The sequence below is a fragment of the Apodemus sylvaticus genome, chromosome 12, assembly GCF_947179515.1.
Source record: "Apodemus sylvaticus chromosome 12, mApoSyl1.1, whole genome shotgun sequence".
NCBI classification, from domain to species: Eukaryota; Metazoa; Chordata; class Mammalia; order Rodentia; family Muridae; genus Apodemus; species Apodemus sylvaticus.
In genome coordinates this window covers 74,449,996-74,471,316 of record NC_067483.1, presented here as the reverse complement: position 1 = coordinate 74,471,316, position 21,321 = coordinate 74,449,996, and the positions used below count along the sequence as shown (strand labels likewise).

General features: G+C 40.9%; 1 pseudogene; it reads right to left on the bottom strand.

Annotated features, from left to right (window-relative positions):
• Positions 1-384: 384 nt before the first annotated feature.
• On the bottom strand, positions 385-5,732 carry LOC127697071 (60S ribosomal protein L7a-like; annotated as a pseudogene).
• Positions 5,733-21,321: the final 15,589 nt, after the last annotated feature.

Here is a 21,321-nt window from a genome sequence, read left to right as displayed (position 1 = left end):
TGTCTACTCTTTCTTCATTTCCCTTCAAAAAGGGCAGGCCTCCTAATGAGGACAACCAAACATGGCATATCAAGTTGTAGTAAGACTAGTCACCTCCCCACATATTAATGTTGAACAAGGCTGCCTGGTAGGAGGAGAAGGGTCCTGAAAGCAGGGACATTTGTCAGAAACAGCCTCATTTCCTCTGTTATGGGTCCCACAAAAATACCAAGTTACATGACTATAACATATCTGCAGAAGGCTGGGATTAGACCAATGCAGGCTTCCTGTTTGGTAGTTCAGTCTCAATGAGCACCTGTGAGTCCAGGTTTATTGATTCTGTGTGTTGTCTTTTTAAATTTTGTAATTTTTATGTTTATGTACAGAAAAACTACCAGTGAACCTTTAACCCAGGTTAGTGGCGAGTTCTTCAGCCTTTGCCTTTTCCAGCTTGGCAATGCAAGCCACAGACGTAGGATCCAGGACGTTGCGTCCCCAGTAGCGGTGGATCTCATCATATCTGTCATAATTTGTCCTAACAGCTTCCACCAGGGTAGCCTGAGCACCTTGTCTTCCAAGTTAACCTGGTGAAGGCAACAGTGATGCACGTCTTCCTGTGAAGCAGGCACCCCAGCCTGACCTTCCCCTTGGTGATGGAGTTGGGGACCCCCATCTTTCCACACAGGGCAGGCAGGAAAACCACCAGCTTGATGGTGTCTACATCATGGTCAATCACCACCAGCTGAGCCTTCTTGTTCTCCACCACGGTGGTGACTGTGTTGACTCCTGCTCAGAGGACAGGTGGTCTCTTAGTTGGGACGTCCCCTTTGCCCGTGGCTTTCTTCTCAGCAAGGGCCAGTAGCCTTTGCTTCTTCTCCTGCTTTGTCTCTGGCCTGTACCTGTGGGCAAGCTCAAGCAGCTGGGTAGCTGTTTGCCAGCCCAGGGCCTGGGTGAACTGGTTAATGGCAGGAGGTACTTTGAGCCGCTTACAGAGGATGGCTCTTTACTGCTGCAGCCTGATGTAGCGGGGCTATTTGACAAAGCGAATGAGATCTCTTTTGGGTTGAATGTCCTGCCCACTGCCGAAGTTCTTGGGTATTTTCTCAAACAAAGGATTGACTACCTCTGTGGTCTCCTGTTTGTTTACAATAGCAGGGGCTAGGGCCACCTTCTTCCTCTTGGTCTTCTTTCCTTTGGGCACCTTGCTCTGCTGGAGGAGTGATTCTGTGTTTTCTTGTGGTGTTCTTGATCCCACTGGCTCCTACAGTCCTTCCTCTTCTGGGATTTCCTGAGCTCTGCCTAATGTTTGGAAGTGGGTCTCTGCATGTGTTTCCATCAGTTGATGGCTGAAGCCTTTGGGTTAAGTACCAATCTATGAGCATAGCAGAATACTATTAGGTATCATTTCATTGACATTTTTTGTTGTTGTTGCTTTGCCAGTGTTTGGTCCTATTCTTGGTCTCTAGATCATCTGGTCTCTAGTTTCTGGTCCCCCAGGCAGTGTCAGGGGTGGGCTCCCTCTCTTGGCATGGGTCTCAAGCTGGCCCAGTCATTGGTTAGTCACACCCACAGTTCCTGTGTCACCTTTACTCCAACACATCTTATAGGCAGGGCATATTGCAGGTTGAAGGTTTTGTGGCTGGGTTGGTGTTCCAGTCTCTCCTCTGAAAGCCATGCTTGGTTACAGGAGATGGCCAGTTCAGGTTCTGCATCCCCTATTACCAGGAGTCCTTCCCAGGGTCATCCTAATACATTTCTGGGAGTTTCCATTACACTAGGTTTTTACTTTATCTCCAAATTGCACCCTTCCCCTCCCCGCTCCCCGCTAAATTCTAGTTGTTTCTCCCAGTACTCTCTCCCTTCATCCTCCCTCCACCTGATCCTTCCTATTCCATTCACACCTACCCCCCCCCCCAGTTCACTTGCAGTATCTATTCTATTTCCCCTTTCCAGGGAGAACCAGCACCCCCACCTTGAGTCTTCCTTGTTTCTTAGCCTTTCTGGCTCTGTGGATCATAGCATGTTTATTCTTTGCTTTACAGCTAATATTCACTTATAAGTGAATATATACCATGTTTGGCTTTCTAGGTCTTTCTATAGAATCTGCTATATTCTTACTGGGTTACTTCACTCAGGATGATTTTTTTTTCTAGTTCCATCTATTTGCCTGCAAATTTCTTGATAACATTGCTTTTAACAGCTAAGTAATACGCCATTGTATAAATGTGCTACATTTTCTTTATCCATTCTTCAGTTGAAGGATACCCAGATTGCTTCCAGTTTCTGGCTATTATGAATAAAGCTGCTATGAACAGGGCAGGAACTCAAGGCAGGAATTGAGGCAGAGACAGGAGAATATGGCTTATTGTCTTCCTCTCTATGGCTTGCTTTCTTATACAATCCAGGACTACTTTCTCAGAAGTGGCCCATCAGAGAATGGTCTGGGCCCTTGCACATTAACCACGAATCAACAAAGTGGCACAAAGATATACCCACAGGCCAACCTGATGTAACAATTCCTCAAGTGAGGTTCTCTCTTTCCAGGTGATTGTAGTTGGTGTGAAGTTGACATAAATTAACCAACCACACACTCTCACCAAGGCATTTGAGAACAACCTTGCCTTGGAGCTGATTTCAGAAGGCAACCTTGTAAAGAAATTGGGGGTTTCTTACCCAGAAGTCTAAATTCAGTTTAAAAGTCAAAGCTTAGGTCAGAGAGATGGCTCAACAGTTGAGAGCACTGACTGCTTATCCAGAAGTCCCAGACGCTTTCATGGTGACTCATAGACATTTGTAACTCAGTCCTGGGGGGGGGGGTCTGATACCCTGTTATATAGATATACACACATGCAAAATGCTCATGAAATAAATGAAAAAAAAAACCCAAAGATTTTTTTTTTCCAAACTAAAAAGAGATCTCTTGAGTATTTGCAATAAGACCAGGATCAAGGTTAATGAGCTCAGAGCTGAAGAACTGGAAGGGCATACAACAGCCCCGACTTCACTCTTGCATGTTTTTAGAGCTAGAACAGGGCAGACACAGACTAATTCTAAATGTTTGAAATTATCGTCTAGGCCGTACATCCCTCGCAGTCCCTCTTCTGAAACAGCAGGCTAAAGAAATGGCAAAAGATAATGAATGGATTTCAGATGTCAGAGATAGGTACAAAAGGTACCACACAATCTTATTGATCCAGCCTGGCTTCCAGGTTCAGTTGGCATGATATAATGAAAATAAACTTAGGATAATTATTGTTGAAGTCATTACAGTAATGATTGATTCAGGCAAAAATATCAGTTGGTGTTAAAATCTTAAAGTACAGTTTTGTGAAGAGTAAAACATGTATATCCAAGTATCTTCTCACACATGCTATGCCTCTAATCAACACAGACATTGTATCTGTTTATGAGAGATCATGTGATAATCTTTTTCTTTTGAGATGGGTTGGGTTCTTACTATGTAGCCCTGGCTGGCCTGGAGCTCACAATATACAGCAAGCTGGCCTTGAAGACATGGAGATCTGCCTGTCTCTGTCTCACTAGTGGTATGTGCCACCTCATGTGAGTCAAGTGGTATTTTATCACATGTATATATTGTGTATTGCTCAAATCTGGGTAAGTGTGCCTATTTCTTTATGATAAAGATGTTCAATATTCTTGTAGCTTTTTTGGAATGTTCAATACGCTATCTTGATCTGCAGTCATCCTAGTTTGCAGTGTGACACCAAAGCTTATTTCTCCTATCTCACCCTAACTTAGTATGCACTGACCAATCTTTCTTCATCCATCCCTTCCTTTTATTCTCCTCAGCCATTAGTAAGCACTCTTCTACCACTAGCTTTTATGATATCAATTCTTAGATTGATATTCACACGTGTGTGTGTGTGTGTGTGTGTGATTATGTGATTTTTGTCTGTGTGAGCTTGTATGTCTAGCACCTGTAGTTCCCTCAATGCAAATGACAAGATTCCATCAAGTTTCTGGGCTGAATGATATTCTCCAGTACATACAATCTCATTTTCTTCATCCATCTGTAGTCGATGGCCATGTGGGTTGATTTGGTTTCTGGACTAAGGCAGATACTGTCACAGTGAACATGGGTCTTCAATGTGCTAAATGAGTCTCCTTTGTGTACTTACCTAGTAGTGGAGTCCTCGAGTTAGATACTAGTCTGATTTCTACTTTTCTGGAAGAATCTCCATGTTGTTCCTTCTGCTGGTGGCCATCCTGGTCTTCATTCTTCCTGACAATATGCCAGGGCTTTCTGTTCTTTACCTCCTTACCGACACTAATTATCATCTGTCTTTTTGATATACTCATTGTAATTGGAGTGGAGTAATATTTCACTGTGGTTTTCATTTGCATTTTTCTTATCATTGGTATTTTTTTCTTAAGTGTGTCAGCTATTTGTATGTGTTCTTCTCAGAAATATCTATTTTGATTTATTCTCCATTTTTTTTTTTGGTTTTTTGGATTTGTTTTTTTTTCGAGACAGGGTTTCTCTGTATAGCCCTGGCTGTCCTGGAACTCACTCTGTAGACCAGGCTGGCCTCGAACTCAGAAATCCGCCTGCTTCTGCCTCCCAGAGTGCTGGGATTACAGGTGTGCACCACCACTGCCCAGCTCCATTTTTTCTTTTGAATATAAGGTCTTACTCTGTACCTCCTGACAGCCTGGAACTCACTCTGAGCTCTTGGAAATCTTTCTGATTCAGCTTTCTAAGTACTGAGGCTACCAGCCTAGTTATGTTGTTTTATTTAGCACTGGATGATTTAGCTTTATTTTATGTTATTTAATTTCTGAAGGTTCTTATATATTATATATTCTTTTTTTTTTAATTTTTGTATTCAGTATATTTTTAATTTACATTTCAAATGATTTCCCCTTTCCTAGCCCCCCCCCCACTCCCAAAAAGTCCCATAAGCCCCCTTCTCTCCCTCTGTCCTCCCACCCACCCCTTCCCACTTCCCCGTTCTGGTTTTGCTGAATACTGCTTCATTGAGTCTTTCCAGAACAAGGGGCCATTCTTCCTTTCTTCTTGTACCTCATTTGATGTGTAGATTATGTTTTGGGTAATCCAGGTTTCTAGGTTAATATCCACTTATTAGTGAGTGCATACCATGATTCATCTTTTGAGTCTGGGTTACCTCACTTATATTATATATTCTTAATATTAGTATAATCAACATCAGTTCTATATACAAATAGAGAATTATCAGAAATTAAGGAAACAATCCCATTTTATAATAAGTACACAAATATAGAATACAAAAAACCCTTTAACCAAAATGTGAAAGAGGTCTATAGTCACAAAACCTTGAAAGAATCTGAAAGAATGGAAAGATATCTCATTTTTATGAGTTGGAAGAATCAGTATTGTTAAAATGTTCATGTTACTCAAAGTGATATTTAGACACAATATCAAAAATACCAGTGAAATAATTCACAAAATAGATGAATAATGCTAAAACCTGTATGGAAATATGTCTTACTTGGGGTTGCTATTGCTGTTATGAAGCACTGTGACAAAAAAAGCTGGAGAAGAAAGGGTTTATTTGGCTTATACTTCCACATTATTGTTCACCCCTGAAGAAAGTCAGGATGGGAACTTAAAAATGGCAGGATCTTGGATACAGGTGCTGATGCAGAGGCTATGGACAGGTGCTGCTTACTGGCCTGCTCCTGCTTCTTATAGCATTCAGGACCACCAGCTCAAGAGTGACATCATCTGCAATGGGCTGGAATTCCCCCATCAGTCGTTAAGAAAATGCCTTACAGTTGAATCTTATGGAGGAATTTTCTCAATTGAAGTCCCCTCTGTTCAGATAACTCTAGCTTGTATGTCAAGTTGACATAAGACTAGCCAGCACAAAGCAAATAGTCAACAAAATCCCAATAAAAAGGAATAAAGCACGAGATATTCTATTACATAAATTCAAAACATACTGCAAAACCACATTATTCAAAACAGCATGGCAATTGATTTTTTTTGTTTTGCTTTATTTATCTTTTCTATTGTTTTATTAAGATATTTTTAAGGCACAATATACAACCAAGTTTACGCAAAGTATATTGTTTGATGCACTTTGACATATATCAAAATCATCATTGTCATAAAGAAAATAACCACATTCATAAAAGGTCTGACATGCTTCCAAGAGAAACATACCAGATGGTATTTCCTCAGGTTGGCAATTTGGGGATGATACTACCTTTTAGACACAGCCCGAGAAATGTTCATGGGGCTACCGTCCTTTCTAATTTCCTTAGGTGGAGTGTCTCTCATAAATAGTAGAAAGTGAAGTCTAAACCCTTTAGGATCTACCTCTCAAGCTGGAGTGCAAGACCAGCCTTCAGCCACTGAGTCAGGCCATGTGCTGTAAGGGAATGAACATGGACGTGAGGCTGGAACTGGACTGATCTAATCTCCTTTGCAGTGTAATGATGGTAGATCAGTTTGGTTGAAGGTGGAAGTAATAAATCTGAGTCATTACTGAAAGGTTTATTAGAGGTTCAAAAGAGAAAATTTTTGTGGCAGCTTAGTCCATTTCATAGATTCTCAGAAAATGTCAGGTCTAAGATTTCTGCTGTTAGCCTATTTTTAACTCATAGTTGGTTTGCAAAACTTTGAACGTAGTATAATAATTAATTTAGATGAAATAGTCTAAAGAAGCCAGCTCACACATCAGGCATAACCCACATTATTCTTAGCAAGCAGGGGTTGCATGCTAAGAACCAGGAACATTGTCTATGATTTCAACTTTTATTTTTTTTTGAATTTTATCTTACTATAGTAAAAACCTATAACATGAATCTATTTTAAGTTTTTAAGTGGGCAATAGAATAATAGTGATAGCTACACTCCTTGAGTCTTAGAATTTATTCATCCAACATAATATATGAGTTCAACACTTAAATCCAATGGTGTACCATTTTGAGTCTTAATAGGAATCTTAACGAAAGTTTCAGATTCCTTGTCTCATCTTGTGACTAAGCTTGATCATCAAATTGATTGAGAAATGTAGTTGTGGAGGGGAAGACCCAGCCCAAGCATGGGTGGCATTATCCAACGGGCTGTGAGAGTGACAGGAAGAAGAAGGAAGCCTTCTTTATGCACTGCTCTGCTTCCTGACTGCCAGGAACTGACCAGCCCTCTCCCATCTCATCGTTCTCTATGAAGGACTACCGCACAGTAGGTCCAGAAACATGGATCCCTCCTACCATGGACCCAAACCTTTGACACCGAAGGCTAAACAAAACAGCCCCATCCTTTATATTGTCAGATTGACAAAACTACTAATGCATCCGCAGGAGTGATTTTCCCTCCTTTATTTCTCTTTTCATAACATCAGCCTACTATCTTTCCAGCAGATCAAGGTCTGGGCTTAGAAACATCCTTAATTTCTCTCTCTTTCATCACTCTGAGTACATCCTAAAGGTTTATCAGCCTGACCCCAAATCTACCCATGTCTCACCCTGGCTATTATGACCCCTTCAGGCTTCTCTTATACCTGACAAGAAATAGCAGGCACTGCAGTGTCCACTCATATTCCCCAGGTTCTTCTCATCCAACTTTCCAGGGCTCATGCTTGTGCCTTAGACTTAGAGGATGCTCTCTTCCAATCTTAAAAATCCACTCTGTCCACTTAGTGCAGGTTGTAAGCACTGAAGAATTAATACCCACTATTTCCCAGCAGAAGCTCAACCAAGGACTTTGCAAGTGGGTGTGTGAACATCCCAGCTCCTTCTGGCAGGAACTAGCTCAAGGTGTATTTTAAACTCCAGACACTTCCCTTGTAGCTGGGTTAATAATATAAATAATAATAATAATATTTCTGAATCACTTCTCCATGTTTTGGCCAAGGTGTCTCTATTTCCTTAGGACATTAACTTTGCTTGGATCTTTGTTCCCATGCTTTGTAAAGAATCCAGACTAAGACTCTGGCTACTGAAATAGCTTCTTCCCCACCATGAATCTTTTCTGCACATTAGCCAGGCTGAAATTCTAAAAATGTGAAGTAGATCACAGGCTTCTGCTCACATCTCATTCCATTTAATATCCTGCTTTCCTAATATAGCTCAATGGGACAGACTTTGCCTTACACGCTCCGTTCACGTCACTGCAGGCACACTAACTCACAGCCTGCGAGCTTGAACTTATCAATTTGCTCATGTCTGAAACCATTTGTTCTTATTTCTTCTGCTGGAACGCTTTGGCTCTGTAACTCTCAAAACTGAGTGCCTGTCTAAACTATTGCCTGCTTTAAGCAGTTACTGATTGTGAACTTCCCTATTTAAAATTCTTATTTCTAAGTGCATTACACTTGCTTGTTGAGTGGGCATGTTACTGAATTCATGGGGATATCAGAGGACAACCCGTGGGTCTTGGGGATTTGAACTCAGGTCATCAGGCTTGGCAGAAAGTGCCTTAAGCTACTGAACTGTCTCTATGGATCACAGCTCTTGGGACTGCCTCGATGCCTGTGTCTTTACTTATTTCACTCCCTTTTATTGAACTGACTATTCAGACAGAAACATTGAATGCTATGTTTTCCTTTTGCTTCTACTACCTAGAACAGCCCGTGACATTTAGTAGGGGCTTGGTATATATTTATTGAATACATTGAGTTTATGTGTCTGCAGTAAATATTTCATTTATCTTTTGCCAAAATGGTGCTCTCTCTATTAAACATGATGATTTGAGGGCTGTGAACATAAGTCGGGTTGTAGAGTACTTACTTCCCATACTGGAATCTCTGGGTAAACTCAGCTTGCAGGAAGTGAAGGCAGGAAGATCAGAAGTTCAAGGCCACTTTTGGTTACATAGTGAGTTTGAGGCCAGCTTCAGATACATGAGACTCAGAAAGCAAAACAGAATAAAAAATCATTTCTCTTATAGCAATTCTACTCTAAACGTAACTGACTGGGGACATAGACCAGTGGTTAAAGCACTGGCCACATAAGCAAGAGGACTGGAGTTCTACTTCTTGGAACCTGCATAAGTGCCAACTTGACATAACTCACCCATAATTCCAGCTTTAAAAGGCAGAGACAGGGGATCCCCAGAGCAATTGGCCAGGAAGCCAGGCACATGGGTCAGTTCTGGGTTTGACTGAAGGGCTCTGCCAATAAGAATAAGGTGGAAAGTGACTGTGGAAGATCCTTCCATCAATATGCACAAGTACATGTGTACACATAGGCACACGTAAATATTTATGCCTACATGTATATGAACATGTGCATATACACCACACACTTATATGAAAAGGAAGAAAAACAATATTATGATCAATATGATAGCTAACTTTGGTTGTCAGTTTGATCACATCAGGAATAAGGTAAAATGCAAACAGCTGGGCATACACATGATTCATTTTCCTGACTGGAAAGACCCACCCTAAATCTGGGCCTTGTCTTCTGGTGGCAACCCATGTAAAAGGACATGGAGGAAGGAAGCTTTGCCTTCTGTCTGCTTGCACTCACTCCTGTTGGCGAGTTCCTCTAACCTGTTCCTGAGACATTTTTTTTTAGGTGTTTTTAGAACCTGCTTCTTCAGAATTCTAATGTAGACTGAAGACCATCAGCTCTCTAGTAATCTTCTGGGACTCCAGCATCAGATTGGGGCAGCTGAGACAACTAGTATGGTGGACTGGACTGAATTGTTGACCTTTTCAAAGGAGGATGACTATTGTTAGACTACTTGCTCTTCAGCCTGCAAACCAGGTTGAAGATATATGTATATGTATGTATATATATATATATCATATATTCATAATATGCATATGCATAATGTATACATCATATATATATACGTCATATATACATGATATACATATATGCATATGTATATGGATACATACACACAAACACATACACGTATATATGGTTGGTCATGTCATGAAGATAGAAGGTGAATGGGACAGTATCTGTGATATAATTGAAAGTGGAAAGCCCTACAGAAAGCCACATTAGCAGAGGTTGTCCTGTGTCTAGTGACAACTGCCTGAGGGAGTCCTTTAAGCTTTACCAAGCACATATATGTGCTTCTCTATGGTAACGCCGTAGTGCTGTGGGTGGCACCCTTCTTCAGATGAAGAGACTAAAGTTCAAAGGGGTGAATAGCTTTGCAGAAGCTCATACCATTTGCTAGAGGTAGCAGTGGGATTCTCACTAGAGAATCTTGGAGATTCCAGATTCCTGTGATCTTTCACTGTCTTTTATAGCATCCCCTGCCCATGCCCAGCCCAGGCACAGAGTAGATGCACATCACCTGCTTGTTGATAGGATGCAGGATGGGAACTGAGAGCATTAGGAACACAGTCCATGTGGGAATCTCCCTGATGCCTTGACCAAGAGATACTGCCAATTGTTGCTTATTTAGTGGTCCAGAATCACTGTCAGTGGGGGAGACTGTTTTTTTTTTCTGAAGCAAATTTACCACTGGCAATAAATATTTAATGCATGTGAACACCTGCTAAATTGATGTTACATCTTAATATATTGTTAGTTGACCCACTGAAGAAGTACACCAGTTAAATAAGTAATACGTATAATCTGCTAATGTGCTCTGATGCACCCTGTGGTAAGCCAATCTTTAACATTATTAAGACAGTCAACCTATCTAAGGCCTAGGTGTTCTCTATAGTAAACTGAGGACAGGGCATTAGTAGGTTTCTCCTTAGTTATAAATAATGGATTGATGTTTTGTTTTATGAAGTTGAATCTATAATTCAGTATTAGTCTGTCTATTGCTTAGACAAAGGCTTGCCATGTGTCCCTGGGTGAAGAAGTCAGTATGCTTGTGACTCATATGACGTTCCCTGCAGAGCAGAGATGACATGAGAGTGGGAGATAGTCCTAGGAAGAAGTTAGAATGAGATTAGAAAGGGTAGCTTTTTGCCAGTGTGAGAAATGAAGATAATGACAGGAGAATTCGATGTAATTCTTTTTTTTTTTTTTTGAGAGGAAGTCAACCCAGGACTATTGGGATTCCTGTTTCTCTTTTGCTTCATTACCAAAAATCTTGCCCAAAAGAAGACTCAAGATTTATTCTGACATCAAAAAGTGGTTTCTTACTTTTTATAAAATGTTACAAAATACAGAAGCTGAGATCCACGGAGCACAGAGGACGGCTACATCAGGAATGGATGCCTGAGTCCAGCCCAATCCACATGAGAGCCAGGCCTTGAACTTACGTCATTTTCCTGTGCAGTTTCTTCTTAGTGCCACTATGTATCTATTTGTGCAGGCCTTGTGTGTCCTGAAGCTGTATCATGTTGGCTTTTTAGTCCCACATTGTTCCAGGGGAATCAGGACAAGTTCCCATTTTGACCATCTGGTTGCAACTGGATGCAATTGACAAGGGAAATAATTGCAGCCTCTTCTACAGACAGTAGCACGAGGCATTCCGAAGCATGCTCTTATGTTCTTAGGCTGCCAAGTCTCTCTCTCTCTCTCTCTCTCTCTCTCTCTCTCTCTCTCTCTCTCTCTCTGTGTGTGTGTGTAGGTGTGTGTCTGTCTGTCTCTGTCTTCTCTGTCTCTGTCTGTCTGTCTCTCTCTGTCTCTGTCTCTTTCTCTCTTTCTGTCTGGTCCAAAAGCCTCAATTATTCAAAGTGACTCTTGTGAGTATGGGGGACATAGTGACTCACTGCCACCAAAGCTTAGAAATATGAAATCCAAGCATGATCCCCGACAGGTTTCCTACTGAGGTGGGAAGCCTGGATCCTTCCCAATCTCTCATTTAAGCCTTATGATCCTCATTGAAAACCATTTGCTGTCCCTTTCTGGGGCATTTTCTTTCCTCTGCTTAAGATGTCCCCACCTCTAAACTCCTTCTGACTCCTTGATCCCTTTTCTTGATTGGGTCCCACACCTGTGCGGTGAACACAGCAGAGCTCTGTCCACAGGTCTTCTTCAGGTGTAGTACAGTCATTCCTGCCTTCTGTGGCTCAACAGTTGCTCTAGTTCTGACAGAGACTTGCTCTGGTCCACACAGAGCTGCCTCTCTCAGGTCCTGCTCTTTCCAAGGAGATGGTGCTCAGTCGACAAGCAGTTGATGAAGGCAAATAGCGACTCTGCTTCAGTGTGGCATGACAACCTGTTCCAGAATTCTGTTAGACTGTTAAGAGTCTTTTTGGTAGCCTCATTGAGGGCTGGTGTCTCCCCCTGCTCCATTTTGTCTTCCTCATCATTGTATCACCGTGAGAATGTAGCTACAACTTTACACATACAATAGTCTATCTGTGCTTCCTAGAAACACAATTGAAGACCTTTTGTACTAGCCGTGGTTCTGGGAAGAAGATGCTATAGTATAATGTTAGGGACTTTACTTATCAGTCATCTGGCAATGAGAACCTCAGACCTGAAGATAAGTGGGCTGAAGGTAATCCCTGATGTGTGCAGTCCTAAAGCATATCATTGATTCCTTGAAACATTAATTAATTTTTTGAATCTGAAGATTTCTTAATTACTTTTATATACATTAAACCACTTTATAACCATTTAAGCTTTCACTTGCATTAACCAACCTTAAAATATTAAGGCACCACCTTAGGTCATCACTACTTAAGCTTTTCTTTCTTCAGCCTTACACAAACTTTACATCTTTTTCCTATCTAGTGATTCACCATGAGTCATAGATGGTTGATTCCTGGGAGCAGTCACTGTAATGTGAGTTCCTTTAGATAAAGGAATAGTAGAAAGTTAATTTTGAAACCTGTTTATCTTTAACATGAAGTCTGTGTGCAAGGCGAGACTGTTTGCCTCTTTTAATCAGAGACCTGGTAGTCTTAACTAGCTAATGAATTGACTAATGAACTAATGGGGTGATGGATTATCTCGGGGTAAGGAGCTAGTTGTCTGTTGGGCTCTGGATTAGAGTTACAGTTAGCTTAGCCATCAATGTTACCAGAGAGCAGAGAAGGATATATTCTAATGCCAATAGCCTAGGCATCAATTGAAATGGCACACTAGTCCATAGTCTGCTCCCTAGAAAGTTGTCCCAGTCTCCTGTGGTCTCCATGGCACCAAGGCCAGAGGCAGTCTTTGGCCATCAGGCCCAGAAGTTGAGAAGCTTTTTCTAGCATTCCCCTACACTGGGGCATCAGGCCTTCATGAAACCAATGGCCTCTCCTCTCATTGATGTCTGAAATGGCCATCCTCTGCTACATATGTAGTTGGAGCCATGGGTCCCTCCATGTGTACTCTTTGATTGGTGGGTTAAGCCCTGGGAGCTCCGGGGTACTGGTTGGTTCATATTATTGTTCCTCCTGTGGGGCTGCAAACCTCTTCAGCTCCTTGGGTGCTTTCACTAGTTGCTCCACTGGGGACCCTATGCTCAGTCTATTGATTGGCTGTGAGCCAACCTTCCAAGAAGGATCAAAGTATCCACTCTTAGGTCTTCCTTCTTCTTGAGCTTCATGTGGTCTGTGACTTGTATCTTGGGTATTCTGAGCTTTTGGGCTAATATCCACTTGTCAGCGAGTGCATACAGTGTGTGTTCTTTTGTGATTGGATTACCTCACTCAGGATATTTTCTCATTCCATCCATTTGCCTAAGAGTTTAATGAATCTGTTGTTTTTAATAGCTGAGTAGTACCCCATTGTGTAAATGTATCACATTTTCTGTATCCATTCCTCTCTTGAGAGACTTCTGGGTTCTTTCCAGCTTCTGGCTATTATAAATAAGGCTGCTATGAACATAGTGGAACATGTGGCCTTACTACATGTTGGAGCATCTTCTGTATAGATGTCCCAGAGTGGTATAGCTGGGTCCTCATGTAGTAAGTACTATGTCGAATTTTCTGAGGAACAGCAAAAATGATTTTCAGATTGGTTGTACCAGCTTGCAATTCTACCAGCAATGGTTCCTCTTTCTCCACACCCTCATCAGCATCTGCTGTTCCCTGAGTTTTGAACTTAGCCATTCTGACTAGTGTGAGGTGGAATCTCAGAGTCGTTTTGATTTGCATTTCCCTGATGATTAAGGATGTTGAACATTTCTTTAGGTGTTTCTCAGCCATCTGGTATTCCTCCGTTGAGAATTCTTTGTTTAGCTCTGTACTCCATTTTTAAATAAGGTTATTTGGTTCTCTGGAGTCTGACTTCTTGAGTTCTTTGTATATATTGGATATTAGACCTCTATTGGATATAGGATTGGTAAAAATCTTTTTCCAATCTGTTGGTTGCCATTTTGTCCTATTGACAGTATCCTTTGCAATTTTATGAGGTCCCATTTGTTAATTCTTGATCTTAGAGCATAAGCTATTGGTGTTTTGTTCAGGAAAATTTCCCCTGTGCCCATGTGCTTCAGGTTCTTCCCCACTTTCTCCTCTATTAGATTCAGTATATCTGGTTTTATGTGGAGGTCCTTGATCCACTTGTTCTTGAGCTTTGTACAGGGAGATAAGAATGAATCAATTTGCCTCCTTCTACATGTTGGCTGCCAGTTGACCCAGCACCATTTGTTGAAAATGCTGTCTTTTTTCCACCGGATAGTTTTAGCTCCTTTATTAAAGATCAAGTGACCATAGGTGTGTGGGTTTGTTTCTAGGTCTTCAATTCTATTCCATTCATCTACATGCCTGCCATTGTACCAATTTCATGCAGTTTTTATCACTATTGCTCTGTAGTATAGCTTGAGGTCAGGGATTGTGATTCTGCCAGAGGTTCTTTTATTGTTGAGAATAGATTTTGCTATCCTGGGTTTTTTGTTATTCCAGATAAATTTGGAAATTAATCTTTGTAACTCTATGAAGAATTGAGTTGGAATTTTGATGGGGATTGCATTGAACCTGTAGATTGCTTTAAGCAAGATGGCCATTTTTACTATATTAAGCCTGCCAATCCATGAGCATGAGAGATCTTTCTATCTTCTGAGATCTTCTTCAATTTCTTTCTTGAGAGACTTGAAGTCCTTGTCATACAGCTCTTTCACTTGTTTGGTTAGAGTCACACCAAGGTATTTTATATTATTTGTGACTATTGTGAAAGGTGTTGTTTCTATAATTTCTTTCTCAGCCTCTTTATTCTTTTAGAGAACATTAATTAAAAAAAGAATTATGTGTATTTTTTGTGTATGTGTGTCATGGTTTGAATATGCTTGGCCCAGGGAGTGACACTATTTTGAGGTGTGACCTTGATAGAATAGGTGTGTCACTGTGGGTGTGGATTTTAATACCTTCCTCCTAGCTGCCTGGAAGTCAGTATTCTGTTAGCAGCCTTCAGATGAGGATGTAGAACTCTCAGCTCCTCCTGCACCAGGCCTGCCTGGATGCTGCCATGTTTCCACCTTGATGATAAAGGACTGAACCTCTGAACCTATAAGCCAGCCCCAATTTAGTGTTGTCCTTTATAAGATTTGCCTTGGTCATGGTGTCTGTTCACAGCAGTAAACCCATAAGACAATGTGCATGACTGGTCGCCATGAAGGTCAGAAGAAGGCATTGAATCCCGTGAAACTGGAGTTACAGATGGTGGTGAGCCACCATATGGGCACTAGGAACGGAATTGGGCTGAGCCATCTCTCCAGCCCAGAGAACGCTGACTTTTAGAAGTAGACATTTCTATCTATAAAATTCCTTCATAGGGCTGCTTTCATTTTATCCTAGGGATTTTGATACACTGTGTCTTCATTTTCATTCAGTTCTAAAATTTTTTATTTCTTTGATGAGATATTTATTAAACAGTGTGTCTTAATATGTTCTATTTTAGAGAAAGGCCCGTGGGCTGCTGAGAAGAATGTATACTCTGCAGTGGGTGAAATATTCTGTAGAGGTTTGGTAGATCCGTTTCATTCTTTACTTTCTTTACTCAAATGTTTCTGTTTATTTTTGTTAGGATTCCCTGTCTTTTGGTGAGAGACTAGTATTGAAGTCATCCACTAATTATGGTGTTGGCATTGATCTGTGACTTTATATCTAATAGTCATGTAGGATGTAAAACCATGCCAAGAAGTTTGGTAAGGTAGAGCAGGTTGAGAACCGCAGTCTTGGCGGGCACACACCTGAGATGTAGGTGACTCCCCGCCTCTTGCCAGATTCTTGGCCTGGAACACATGCCACACTCATAAAGAAATGTGTCTTATGATCATGTAGGCCCAAAACAGAGTTCTCCATGCTAGTGAGGTACCTAGAGGTCTAGTGGGCTTAGCCAATAAGCTTCCCTTCCCAGACATTCCTCCCTGCAAAAGGTATTTAATCTCAGGTCTACCCTGAGAAGTGGGTATGGTATGGTATGTATTGGTTTGCCATGTTCATTGCCATGAACAACCAACAAACTGTTTAGAACCATGGACTGTCTCTTTCATCAAGCACCACAAAGCCTGCCCCAAGCACCACCAAGCCTGCCTCTGCCAAGCTAAGGACTATCACCCTCCACAGGACAAGCCAGACCTCCCCTTTTCCCTGCCCTGGGCTAGATGCTTTCACTATGTTCTTGGTCTTTTGTGACTCCTAGTGGTGCATTGCAGGCCTGGGGGTGGGGTGGTGGGTGGACGCTGACTGACAGTAGTGTTTAATGAAATTGGGTGCGCAAGTAGTGAGTACTAGGTACACAAATAGGTTTGTGTATGCTTAGATTGTAGTGACTTCTTGATAGATTGCTCCATTAATTAATATGAAGTCACCGTTGTCTCTTTGGAGTAGTTGTGGCTCAAAGTCTACTTTGTCAGGCATTAGGATAACAATACCTGCTCACTTCCTAAGTCCATTTACTTGGAATATTTTTTTCCATCCATTCAATGTAAGGCCATGTTTATGTGATAGTGAGATGTGTTTCTTGGAGGCAGCATATTGATTGATGCTGTTTATAATCCAGTCTGCTATGCATTTGTTGATTTGAGAATTGAAGCCATTACATTTAGAGTTCCTATGTATCATCTATCTATCTATCTATCTATCTATCTATCTATCTATCTATCTATCTATCTATCTATCTATCTATCTATCTATCTAATCTATCTATCTATCTATCTATCTATCTATCTATCTATCTATCTATCTATCTATCTATCTATCTATCTATCTATCTAGTTTTATTGACTGTATAGTGTCTGGTAGTTTCCTAATCCTTACTTGCTTAACTCCTGTCCTGGCATCATTTACGTCTTGCATCCTTTTGGTTATGTTTGTCTTTCTCCTCACACCAAAATGTTCCTTCTAGTATCCTTTGTAGATCTGATTTCGTGATCTTAACTTACTTTGGAGTGCTTTTAGAAAGATTTATGTTTAATTAAGCGTATGTGTCAGTGTACTTGGGGCAGGTGCTTGAGGTCAGAGGCATAGGATCTCCTTGAAGCTGGAGTTGTGGGTGTTTGTGAGTTGTCTGATGATATTGGGAATCTGCCCTGGATCTTCTGCAAAAGCAGTATGTACTCTCAGCCGTTAAGCTATCTTTCCACCACCCTATAATGTTTCCATTATTAAATGTTTTTCATTCTTTATCACTTTTGACAGATAATTTTGCTGAGTATTTGTGCTGGTTTGGTTTTTGTTGTTGTTTTGCCAACTTGACAAAGCAAATTGATAAAGTATTGTAGTCTAGACTTACCATTGTTATCTTTCAGAGCTTAAAATCTTCCAAGCACTTTATGAATCAGGTCACTGATGCGGAGCATGCCTCTGAGTGATCCCTCAGAACCTGGATTGTAAATGCCAGCCCTGCATCATGGCTGCCCTTCCCATTGTTGGGCATGTCACTTGGAATCTGTGGACTTTGGTTCTACATAGTAGGTTTTTGTGTCACAGAATGCTGTTTTTTTTCTGGTGTGAAGTTTCTTCCCTGTTGTAGAACATGGTCCTTCAAGCAAGCAGCCACTGTTTGCATCAGAACAACTTGACAACTCTCTGTCTCTGTCTGTCTATCTGTCTCTGCAGTGGGGACTTCCTCAAATTGATATAACACTGGAGATCAATCAGGTTTGTTGACTGTCGACATTCCTTTAGAGAAGGAGAGTGTAAGGAAGATCATTAGATCCTCTTCTGAGATTTTGGCCTCTACTGCTCCTCCCAGCCATTTGTATGCAATTCTCCCTAACTGCATGTGGTCTTGGGTCCTTTGGAGGTGCTGGGGCATGTGAGCTGGAGAAGATCGATTGGAGGGAGTGGGAACTCCATCTATGTAGCTTCATCATTTCAGGCAGGAGTTAGGCTTTCTGGTGGTAAAGCTGCTTTGGACTCTCCTACGCTCCTGGAAGCAACCCTTCACACCTCTGTAAGCAACACCCATGAACTCATTGATTCCCTTAGTTGGATTCCAGTGGAGTTGTACTTTAGTTTGTTGTTGGAATCTTAGAAGGAGGGGATAGACGTTTGTTTATGTCTCCCCAGGGAGAGACTTACCAGAACACTTTCCATAGAGAGGAAGCCTGTTGGCCTGGCTTCAGGTTTTCAACAGATATCCTCTTGATGCTTGCTTGAGTTTCCTAATAGTGCAGTAATTTGAGTATCTTGGACTCGTTGTTGTTTTTTTTTTTTTTTAAATGGCATTTTGCAGGCTCTCCAAGAGGAAAGGCTTTCTCATGGAGTCCTTCCACTCTGCTGCTGCACACCTTCTGTCTCTTATCATTTTTTCCTCTTTAAATGTCTATGGGAGTGAAGGAACACAATGCTTTTCTGAGGCTCTCTGCTTAAGTATGGCTCTTCTCTGTCTCTCTCTGTCTGTCTGTCTCTGTCTGTCTGTCTGTCTGTCTGTCTGTCTGTCTCTCTCCCTCTCTGCAATGAGGACTTTCTCAAATTGTTTTAGTCCCTCCAGGTTACATGCTGTATTTTTCCTGTTCTGCTTTGTAAAGTTTCTTAATTACTCTGTTATCAGACTAGGAATTGTTGGCTGCCATTCATTTCTTCTGGTAACTGTTTTCCTGTTTTCCCCAGTTCCCAGTTCATTCCCTGGAGACTCTGGGAGAATGTGCCTGCATGTAGTCTTCTAACCTTAAATCTCTTTAACAGCAAATCTCTTAGATGCAGTGACTTCCTGATTCTCATCATAACCACATAACTCTTAAAAGTAGGTATTTTTTTTTAAGTTTCCTCAAAGTCTCATGTGAAAAATACCGTGTGTCAGATCCTACAACATGATGAAAGAGAATAGTAATTTTAGTCACATTATGGTGAAAACATCTCAGGCCATAGATGAATTCACAGGCTCTAGGTTCAATCTTATGTTGTTTGTGAGGGTTGGGTTTGGGCTTTACATGTTTTGATCACTGGTGGAGCAATGTTTGGCTGTGGAAACTCACACTGAAGAGGTTGCAAGAGCCAAGTGAGGCCTTAGAAGCTTTGCTGATTCATATTTTTGTATGTATTTGTCAGTTGCTACACTGTCTTGATGAAGTGTGACTTTCTTTATCTCTTCTGACTAACTTTGATTCGAAGTCAATCTGCTACCTGAATAGCTACAACAGTTACCTTTCCTATTTCTTTCTGGGTGTCTTTACCAGTAAAAGGGCACATCCTGAAATGGATAGAAGGTTGGATGTAATGCAAGTCAGACGTCCATGTTTCTTTGTTGGTGAGTTGAGATCATATGTTTTTAAAGTGATTACTGACAGATGTGCACTCGCCCCTTTTATTTTGTTGGTTGCGTTTCTGGTTTGTTAGGGTCACCCTTGCTCCTGGATGTCCCTTACTCGTGCTCTGTCTATTTGGATTTCTAAAAATTTCTTGTGTTTAGATGTCTGTTTGTTTCTCTAGATTTGAGAAATTTTTCATTGCAATTCGTTGACTAGATTCTCTATGAGTCTAAACTATGAGTTTATGTTAGCTCCTTGTAGCCCATGTATTTTTGGTTGGATTATTATTTGTTATTTTCTTTCCTACTAAAACCAAGATTTTCTGGCTTACTGAGTTGGACATGACAGATTCCTTCCTGTCTCTCCTTTGTTTAACTGTTCCTCTCATGAAATCTATTCTCCCGTGCTTTTGTAATTGAGACTGTTTTTCTTCTTCCTCCGAGTATAATATTTCTTGAAGTATCGTCTGCAGTACTAGCTTTGTGCTTGTGAACTGCCTTACTTTGAGCTTGTCTTGAAATGTCCTTCATTCTCCATCAGTGCTAAAAGATAGCTTTGCTGGTTGTAGTACTCTTGGGTGGTAGTCATTTACTCCCAGGGCTTGAAATACATCTTTCCATGCTCTCTCAGCTTCAAGTGTTGCTGAGCTGATGTAAAGTTGATATTGCGCTCATGTTTCTGTCTTTGTAGGATGTATTTCTCTGGTAGCTTTGATACTGTTTCCTTGCTTTGTATTTTTGACATCTTGGCTCTAATCTGCTGTGGAAGTTCTTTGATCATGTCTATGTGGGCTTCTATATGTTTCCTGTGTTTTGTTGTCTTTTTTTCCACTATAGATTTAGAGAAATTTCTACTTTAACTTCATTGAGTAGATTCTCTAATGTGCTTAGTGTTTTTCTCGGCTGAGTCTGAGGTTTAGTTACTTGGTTATAAGAGTTCTTAGACATTGTGGTCATGCTCCTTTCTTTATTTTTCCTTGTTAGTGCCTGAAAGCAGTACTTCACTAACTGTGTCCCTCCATCCTTTCTATTCCTTTTGGCCCCTGATTGAGTGGACTGGTGGTGCTTCCCACTAATTGTTTTTTGATCTGTTGAATGTTTCATTCTAACGTCTATATTTGTTTTCCCCCATAAATCTCAGTTTCCTTGCTAAAATTCTCTTCCACATTGCCCACTCCCTTTTGTCCATTGCTCACTTTCTCATTCATTTGACTCTTTCCTCCATGACGGCGTCTTTTCTCTCTAGGGCGTGGGTTGAATTTATTTGTTTGTTTGCATCCTCTTTCATGTCATTGAAATTCTTTTAGCAGAAAACTTTGAAATATTCACCTGGCATTTTACCTATTTCAATGTCTTGGAGTTTGCACATTGCCTTGATGTTTATTTCGTGCTTCTTGTGTTCCTACATTGTGGTTTGGGCAAGTCTTGGTTTTTGTTGGTTCTTCTAGGTTTTGTGTGTGTGTGTGTGTGTGTGTCTGTGTGTGTGTGTGTATTATTAAACAGCTTACTCTTGAAGGCTCAATGCCTAGTACCATTTGAAGGTTCAGCATCTAGTACCATTTGGGAAGAAGAAGAAAGAAGAGGAGGAGGAAGAGGAGGAAAATGAGGTGTTGGAGGAGGAGGAAGAAGAAGAAGAGAAGAAGGAGGAGAAGGAAGCAGCCTATTGTAGCTGTGACAATATTGACTACACAAAACATAGAAATACACTTAAAATCAATTACAACCCACTAATTTGTTACCAATAACTACAGAACTGAATAGCAAACTAATACTGTAGAATGTTTGATGAAGATAGAAATGATTTAGGGTAAATATGGACCTAGTTATAAAAGAGAT